Source organism: Oryzias melastigma, linkage group LG13, assembly GCF_002922805.2.
Source record: "Oryzias melastigma strain HK-1 linkage group LG13, ASM292280v2, whole genome shotgun sequence".
NCBI classification, from domain to species: domain Eukaryota; kingdom Metazoa; phylum Chordata; class Actinopteri; order Beloniformes; family Adrianichthyidae; genus Oryzias; species Oryzias melastigma.
The window spans coordinates 20,161,394-20,171,158 of NC_050524.1; the positions used below are offsets into that span (position 1 = coordinate 20,161,394).

At 43.8% G+C, this 9,765-nt stretch overlaps 1 long non-coding RNA gene across 2 annotated transcripts; it reads left to right on the forward strand.

Annotated features, from left to right (window-relative positions):
- LOC112149352 lies at positions 1 to 6,354 on the forward strand. Of its 2 annotated transcripts, XR_002919782.2 has the most exons (3): positions 1 to 2,177; positions 5,796 to 5,918; positions 5,997 to 6,354. It is a non-coding gene; the product is annotated as an uncharacterized LOC112149352 (long non-coding RNA). The 2 variants fall into 2 exon arrangements; XR_004948912.1 differs by having other exon boundaries at positions 2 to 2,177; positions 5,796 to 6,354.
- The last annotated feature ends 3,411 nt before the right edge of the window (positions 6,355 to 9,765 follow it).

Here is a 9,765-nt window from a genome sequence, read left to right on the forward strand (position 1 = left end):
ACCGGGGTTGTTGTCTTGAAAGACAAAAACGTGTCTATATTTGGATGCGGGAGCGGTGAGGTCATGATGAGCCTGCAGCACTGCGCTGCATGGAGCATGAAGGAGGTTCTGCTGTCCTACAAGTCCCCGGACGTGGAGTAAATGTGTCACTTTGTCCACGCGTGTTCCCACTCCAGCATCTCTGTTTGCTCCTGCAGGATGAGGTGTCCTCAAACCTGGCGTTACGCGCAGGACTTTTCCTGGTTTGAACCTTTTCACCTGTTGGATTATGCAAGATCGGAAAAGATATGGGGAGAAGTGCACCTTTTAGCTCCTCCCTGCTCCTCACACCCCCAGTGAGGGAGGTCACGGCAGCCAATCGCATAGAATCCCGCTCCCGCATCAATAGGAGACAGTCAGTGGGCGGAAACTCCGCGTTGCTTGTATATAAGGGGAAACGCGTGGGATGTTTGCGTTGCAATGAGTTGGGCTGAAATGCCCGCATCCTGACCGGGCAGAAGGAGGAGAGAGCACGCGCTGACCGTGAGGCGTGCCCCCCACACACAACAGGCGGTTCATGAGTTGATCCCTGAGACCTTTGCTGCCCCCCTCCCTCCCCACGCCGCCATGGACGTCCACCCTTCCGCAGCAGCAGCAGCAGCCTCGGAGCGGAGCGCTGTCCACCCGCTGTGGTGCTGAACCGGCGCAGGTCACAGACTGACTGAGGGGGGAAACACCGAAACGAGCGCGTGCGCATGGATGTGAAAGCGGTCAATGCGCAGACAGACACAAACATCGAAAGGATGGATCGACTCCCCCCCGCCCTCGGCCTCGATCCCGCGGTCTGAGCACCCCCCCTCCCCGCCTCGCACCGGAACTCAGCGCAGCTTCCGCAGTTGAGGAGAGCGACCGATCAGAGAGGTACGCGCTGCGTCTCATGCACGAGGATAAATGGGGGAAGCGGTTGAATAGATTGAGGGTTTTTATGCAGATGGACGATGGGCTGCATCAGCTCCAAAGCGCCTGTTGGTAAGATCTCATCTCATTTGCCCTCCAGAAAAAAAACTTGAAGGAAGCCTGTTTTTTCTTGTTTTTTTCTGGCATTTGTTTTGCTGCAGCCTTCATTTGGGGGTGGGTGGGGGTGCTTGCAGCGCACAGCATGCTGTGCCTGAAATGATGATGTACAGACAACAGCTTTGCTGCCTCAGAGGGCAGACGTGCCATCCTCTCCAAATGCGGCTGAAGCAGAAGCAGTGGGACGGTGTGCACGTGCGCGGATGTGTCTTGTAGGAGTTGAGGGGAAGGGATTCTGCAGCCTAAACATCGCGATGCGACGAGAGTTGCAAGAAGCTTGTTGGTGAACACGCCAGTCAAGCTTTTGACTCCATCCATGCAGGCGCTGCGCGCTTCGATTCGCTGCGTGAAGCCTCAGCACCGACACCATGGTTCTGACCGCGCTGACACACTTTAGCTGCAAGGTAGGGACGCTTCTGCAAACTATTAAGTGACCACTCTCTCATGTGGCATCCGAGACGTGTGCGTGGAATTTTCAAAATAAACAGGCGCTGTTGCTGCGTTTGCGCGTTCACCCGTCTCTGCGCTCTCGCCAAACAGTGACGCGAGACTCCCCGTCGCTGGACCGACTCTCCTCTGCAGCCAGTAGGTCAAATCCTGACCCACATCCATCGAGCCCACCCTCACCCGCAGACATGGAGGATTCTGTTTCATCGTTCTGTTCAGTCTGAGCTCCGATCCAACCGCTCTGCGCTCACAGGTCACCCGCCTTGAACGGATCTCGTGTCACTAATATCGCCTTCTCCTCGAAGGACATGCCTCGTGGGCTCGTGGAGCCTCGAGGAGCCGTTTCCACAGCCACCTGTTTGCCTCCTATCTCCCCCATCTTTCCTGCTAAGTGGCCACTCTTGACCTATTGCGCCAATTCGTTTATAAATCTGCCCCCCCCCCTCCACCTGCAAAAAGTCACGGAGGGAAAAAAAAGGGTAAACGGCGGCGGTCTCTGGATCTGCAGTTTCCACGACAACGGAAACTACAAGGGAGAAACGGCGCGAGCGAGTGGGAGCCATGCAGGCCCCCGCGCGCGCAATTAGCGCAAAGCCTAAATGCACAAAACATGAAGACGATGCTGCAGCCGCGTTTGACAGGGGATCACAAACACGGAGATTCATCAAGATAACCAGGTATCGAACAAATGACGCGCGGATGGAGGACATCCGCTCCGCAGGCCTTTCCCACGCACGGAAATGCGCATCAAGTTTCAGGCAGAACGTGCGTTAATTACCATTTAGCGCGCGGTCTTTTAGCCTTCGAACATTTAAAGCCTGTAGGTGACGGGGATGGGGGTGGGGGTTGTTCTCATTAACAGACTCTGAAACCCTCTCAGCATCTTTTCCACTGAGGAGGAAGCCGACACCGGAGAACCCTCTTCTTCATCCTCCTCCTCACACTTTGAGGGTCTGCACAGCGCACGTGCGCAAGGCTCAGATAACCGTCACGTTCTGGAAACGAGGTGCCAAGCGGACAGAGCAGGCGCGCGCCGTTCCCGGGAGCAGAGATCCACGCACACAAAGCGCGCGGGGCACCCGATCCCATCAGTATTGAATTCACCTGGGGGAAGGGGGGCAACCTGAGCTCTTCTAAATGAGGAGTCTGAGCGGCGGAGGGAGGGGTGGGGGTGGGGGCCAGCTTTAAAACTGTAGTATTAGTATTGGAGAAGCGCGCGAGGCGCTAATCGAGCGACTTGTTCTTTCACAAAGACGGTAACCAGACACGCCTCCCCGAGAGGAAACAGGAGCCAGGCGCTGACATTTAGAGGCCCACCTCCCTATAATCTCGTTTGGCAAATCTGGTTTGAGAAGTGGCGCGCACGCGCGCTGGATGCTCGTGACTGACGGGAGCCGTCTGCGTTCTGCTCCAAAACGGCTTGGAAAAGGTGAAACAAAGCGGTGGTCGCAGCCTGGAGAGGGTGTGGTGACATCTGTGATGTTCAGCGAGAAGCTGCACATTTGGGAATGATGGGATCGCATGGATCATGGAAGCAGCTTCACCTCTAACCCCAGATCAGAGAGTTTTCTGGAACATGTGATGCACTGTTTCAAAAAGGAGTTAATGTTGGTTTACATGCATTCACTTTTCCCATCAGGCCATCAAAGTGGACGAAAATGGGAAAAGAACATAAAGGAAAAAAAAGAAAATGTAGTTTCCATTTCCAGAATGATGTTTTCTTAATATTTTGGAAACAAATACAAAAAGGGAAAAAAAAGGAAAAGCTAAGCTTTGAAATAGCTGATAGAATCATTACAGGGTTCAGCAAAGCGCTGCTAAAACTTATGATTTGACAAACGCCACTTAATCATTTTCTATAAAAGCCGTTTCAGTCATTGTGGTTCAGTGGAAACCAGTTTTGACAAATCCATACATTTCAAATTCACTTCCATAAAGTTAAAAAAATATCTCTGGAAAACAGTATTAACAGCTCTGTTTCTAAATCTATTTAATGACATCATAAACTGATGTCTGTGCATTTCTTTAGTTAATCTAAAACCACAGTGAGTGCACATAACTCAGAGGATTGGCCGGCCTTTTGGTCTGAGCTGTCCAAATTTTGTGTTTTACTCTTCCCAATGTGTTGTCAGCAATAAAAAAGACTCAAAATGAAATGTAAGAAATAATTGAAGCATAAAAACCTTGTGAGGGTCCTTTACTTCTTTCATTTAACCCTAGAACACTGTCACTATAAAAAGTTGCACCATCTGGAAATTTTTGACCCATGTAACATACCCGATAAAAAGTATTTGTCATAAAAAAATAAATAAAAATACGACAATACATGATAAATTAGTTTTCTTCTATTTTCAACTGTGGTTCATGTGACAAAATGGAAAGAAAAATATAGGAAGGTCCTAAAACATGCAAGAAAATTTCTGAAAAATTAGGAATTTGAGAACAAAAAATCCTAAAAAAATACTAGAGACTTTAGCCAATGGCCCATGACACTCAGAATAATGCAACATATTGAAAATCATGTAAATTTGGGTGAAAATAACCCATCAATAGTGCTCTACAGTTAAAAACAAAGTAACTGCCAGAACTTTGAGTTGTTCCATGTCCCAGATTTTCTGATCGGGGGTTTGTTGTGTGAAAACTGTTTGGGTTTCTGACAGAAGTGCATGTAGCGCATGGCTTCCAGAGCGCATGAATGATGGATCTTCACACCAAACCTTGGAGTTATCTCACTACAAACCCTGTAATAAAGGGGGCAGAAAAGCTCCTCGATGAAGCTGGATGTATGTCTCTCTGGAACCAGGCTGGATGAGCTCTATCTGAAGTCCTTTTTTTTTCAAAATCCAACTTCAATGAGTATTTAATCCTTTATTTGCCATCTCTTTGCTTTTCTTTAACTGGTTGTTATTTTAGGAACAGAGTGCAGTGAGATAAGACAACATCACATTTCTGAGTCGGGCCAGAGGCATGGGTTAGCATGGCCGTTGCACTGGGGGCTGTTTTTGGAGAGTTGGTGCCGTCCCAAGCAGCTGAAACCTTGCTGTGGATCTCTTCCTCCTGACAGTTGCGGTTGATGGTTCTTTGCGTGTGGACTGGAGTGCGCCGAGCTCCGTTTCTGATCTCGCTCTTTTGGGGAGCACGCAAACCTGCTTGAGGAACAGACTGATTTTGGCAGAACCTTGGGGTACACTGGACTTCAGTGAGGTGCTTCAGAGAATCCTTTTCCATTTTAAATGATAAATCTGCAAATTCCGGCTTTGATTTGCTGTTGAGATGAAGTTAAAACCTGGTGATCTTCTTTATTTCCCATACATTGTTGTTCTCGGATGAATCAGAAGTCTTTGCTGATAAGAATCTTCTTAGTTCTTAGTCTAGTTAGTTCATCTGCCCCAGATATCTGCTACGTTCAAGCACCTGACACAACTCTCTGTTTTTCACCATATGAAGTAATTTCTCAATCTTGCAAGCTTAATTATTAACTTATTAATCAAGACATCCACGTCTGTACTATGCATATTGTATCCTTTATTAATTGCAGCAAGTTGGTTTCTTGTTGTTTACATGCCACCCAGCGTAATTAGTAAATCATTGATTTCATATGAGGAAGACTAAACGGAACATCAGAGATGCCTCTGGTTTTGGAAGAACACGTCTGACTCTGCAGCTGCTCAGCAGTTTGAAAATGCAGAGGTCGCCTTAACAGACACATGTGAGAGGTGAAGCTCCATTCTTTCCTTCCTTCATCCCCTCCTCATCATCAGGGCAGTGGCTCTACAGGGCAAGGTCTGACCAGATCCACATGTCAGCACAGGGTGAGCTGGTGCAGTTCAGTCAGGTCCTTTTAACCCAAAGACACTTTTTGGTTTTGAACTCGCCAGCAGAAACATTTTAGTTGTACTTGCTGCTCTTCCAGCTTACTAAAGGAAAAAGTTTGAATTCGTTTAGTAAAATTTCAATGAATGAATGCTTATGAAAATGAGTAGAGGGCCCAGTATGGAACCTTGGGGAACTCCAGATGTACTTTTTTGTTTATTTTGATCTAAGTAATTAATGAACAAAATTTTTTTTGTGTAAATTTCAACATTTAAAACTATTTGGAACAGCACGACTTAGCTTGAATCATAAGTGAAATATAATGCAAAAGGATGACTGCTTCATCTTTTTTTCTGTTACTAAACATGGAACTGAAAGTAGGTACAGGCTTGTTTTGGTCCCAGCAGCAGTGATAGGAATATTAAGCGTGGCTTCTCTTCCGTGATTTCACACCTCCTGAGTGTCAATCTAATGTGCAACAGTGAGGCAGCAGCGTCGAAGAGATCCTTTCTGAAATGCAACCACTCACTCTTGGATGTGGAACCGCGACCGCAGAGGCTGACACGTTGCCTGCTCGACTCCTGAGCTCGCTGCAGCTCTTCACGGTGGAAGAATCTCTGATTCTGTACGTCACAGAAATCCCCCAAAAATATCATCTTCTTTTTTTTCACTGTTTGTAAAAGACAGAAGACGCCAAATCAAAGGGAGAAGAAAACACATGGAGGAGCCTCTCATCTTGTTGCTCATCTGACGTCATCTGCATTATTCACGCAAACACGCAGAGAGGATTTGTTCCTTGGCGACTGGTTGCCATGGAAATGTTCCAACTCAGGAAAACTTAACGTGGACCATGAGTGAAAACAGGGAAGAAAAAGCAATGAGTGACAGAAAATGTGGTGGAGGGAGGTGGCGCTCAGGCTCTTGGCATATGTAGATTTGGGTCCAGTCTGCTGAAGTCAGTCTGGAGCTGGTTTCAAGAGAAAAGACCTCTGAGCACAGAGATTTCTGTTGATGTTTGCCAAATAAACAGTTTCCCTGTGATCATCTTTTGGTCTATTTTGTAAAGCGTTCCCAGTGGTCTTTTAGCTATAAATATGCTGTTTTTAGCCAAAGTAAAAAAAAAATAGTGTTGTTTTGAGGACATATTCTCTGCAGAGCAGCGAGAGTTCATTAGAAATTCACTTCTGAGTTGTGTGGGGGAAAAGTTGACGCTACCCAACCCCCCTTTCTGTCAACTGAGAGCTCTCTGTTTACACTCTCTCCCACTAACTTACAGCTCCAACCTAACATTGGTGGTGCAACAAAAATGGCGAGCAAAATTGGAGCAATCCAGTCTTGAGCCCGATATCAGCTCAGACAAGGAAAACAAAAATGTTCATGGATCTAGACGTCTGCAAGTGCAACAGAATGGAAAATCGTACTTTACAACTTTTTAAACGGCACTTTTAGTTCTGCTCCTGATTCACGATTTGAATAAAGAAGTACTCATAAATGCAATTTTGAGATACATTTTCTTTATATAATTAAACGTGGTATTAAAGTGCCATGTAAGACCAAAAAAATACCACGTAAATATCATATAAGTACTCAGTAGGCACAAAAAAGCACCATGTAAAATACTAAGGGTGTAGGGAAAAATCGATTTGGTGATATATCGCGATATTTCATTTGACGATACTTAAAATGCTGACAGGGTGATATTTAATTAATTATTTATAAGCATCCTTCAGCGTCTTACTTTTGTTTTCATCGAACTTTTAGAGCCTCATTGATTATTTTTTTTTTTTTTTTTCATTCACTGAAAAATATGGCTCCTGCTATTAAGGGGTCCAAACTATGTAGATGGGCCCTTCAGAATAAGTGTAGCATTTTAATGTGGAAGTGTATTTCCTGATAGACACGGTCTGGAGTGAGTTCAGCTTTTGTGTTCTGCAGAGTGAGGCTTCATAACCTTTAAATCTACACATTATGTTAAAGATTCTGTTTCCATCCATCTAAACCTCACTTCATGAAGGTTTTTGATTTACCATCACGCTCCGTGGTTCTGATGATGAGGGAACAATTTAGCCACCAAAAGGCTTCCAGACCATTAAACGACTGGAAAATTGTGTTTTACTTGTTCAGATGAGAGTCGTGTTTACTTTGTTCTACAGCCCATGTAAAGTCAAGATATCTGGGGAGTAGAAATGAGAGCAAATCTGTGGAGAAAAGCTGGTATCCTTTAATAAAATCCACAAGTTTTTGAGAACTTCACAGCACTTAAAGGTTCAATCTCCAAGTAATATTTCCACCACAGCAGAAGTTATCTTTCTGCTTTGTTAAAAGATGAATGAAAGGAGGAGAAAGCAGGTTCAGAAGTGTCAAACAGGATAAGACGGGAGAACATAAAATCCTTCCACACCAGATTAGAATGATTTGTGAGGGCAGAAGGGAAAAAAACCAGAACGCTGAGCTGTGGGTGGACAGCATCAAGTGGCTGTTATCAGATTTTTAATTAAAGGCCAAGACAATATATCATCCCAGCACTCCTTGAGGGGACGTGTCACATCTCCTCCAGATTATCCTTGCTCAGATCTGTGAGCTGCTCAGCGGCACCGAAGGATTATCAAGCTTTGCAGCTGAAGCCGATGCGCTCCAATCCTGAAGAGGGGATTCATTTTTCTAGGGTCTGTTTGACAAATATCCGCGTTGGTTATTTTGGTTTAATTTTTGTCGCTTTTATTGGGAGTTAAAAGAAAATTCAGTCCTCCTATATTACCTGTGATAGTGTTTGTTTTTGGTGTTATTTTACATTTAAATCAATTCCATAATGAAAGCAAAAGTGATGTGATGCACAAAAATACTTAATTGAAAAAAGTACTTTGAAGTCACTAGATCTGTGAGGGCTTCAGATAAACTCACCCCTCACAAGAGGATCACAAGGTTTGTTTCTCTTCCATGAAGACCTGGAGAACCAGAGCGGTCAGATCTGTGGTTAGTTCTGGTGTGCAGATGGAACAATGAAAGGAGAGATGAGGGAAAGCTCACAATTATGCCTCAAACTGATTGAAAACAAAACCTACAGAAAAAGTCTTTGGATGGATCTGATGACCTTCAGTGGTTTTATTTGTGAAAATTGCAATTATTTACTGCTCTAGTGATTCTTGCCATTAACAGCAGGTCACTAAAATGACATATTTTTGCTTGTGTGCAGCTAACGAACAAAGCAGTGGGTGTTAGCTGGAGAGTCCTGCAGCGAGATTCACTAACCTGTTGCTGAATCAGCCTAAATGCTGGAAACAAAAAATGTTTTGTAGATTTTAAAGATGCATCTTCTTATAATCACCCTGAAAACATTGAAAGTGAGAGTCTGTAAACTGGCTTAAACAGGTTTTATGGTCAGTGAGTACTTCTCAGCGCTTTCTATAAAGTAAGATAGCTGTCAAGAAGAAACGTATTCATAAAGTAAAAGTCATATTCATTAATCCAAAGATGTGCACAAATTTACATTTCATGCACCATTTTGCAGAAAAAAATATGAATACAACAATAAGTTTTACGTTTAACATGTCTCTTTTCAATATAACTTTTCTTTGTCTTGAATATGAATATCTCCTGTTAACAAACTGTCAAAAATAAGTCAGAGTCACAAGGATACTCACTGAGTCCCGAAAGTCCACTTATCAAACTGCATGTGCGTGTTAAAGTCTATTTATTGAACTAAAGCAAAATAGAACTTTTTAGGTTATTGATCCTATAATAGGAAAATTCTGTTGAAAATGTAGACAAGAGAAGTGTAGACAAAACGGCAGTTTTAGACCCAAAAGTGGTGGGAAAAATAATAAAAAAGAAATAGCAGAGAAGCCACTCAACTCATTAGGTGTAAAACAACTTGTCTGTCAAAATTAGTTGATAAGAGGATAACGTAACAAAAACAACCAAGCTAACTGAGAGCTAATGTAACAAAAACAACTAGGCTAACTTGGAGCTAACGTAGCAAAAATAACTAAGTTAACTCGGAGCTAATATAACAAAAAAAGCTAAGCTAACTTGGAGCTAACGTAGCAAAAATAACTAAGTTAACTCGGAGCTAATATAACAAAAAAAAGCTAAGCTAACTTGGAGCTAACGTAGCAAAAACAACTAAGCTAACTCTGAGCTAATATAACAAAAACAACTAGGCTAACTCGGAGCTAACGTGACAAAAACAACTAAGCTAACTCTGAGCTAATATAACAAAAACAACTAGGCTAACTCGGAGCTAACGTAACAGAAACAACTAAGGTAACTCAGAGCTAATATAACAAAAACAACTAGGCTAACTTAGAGCTAACGTAGCAAAAACAACTAAGCAAACTCTGAGCTAATATAACAAAAACAACAAAGCTAACTGCGAGCTATCGTAACAAAAACAACTAAGCTAACTCTGAGCAAGCGTAACAAAAACAACTAAGCTAACTCTGAGCTAATGTA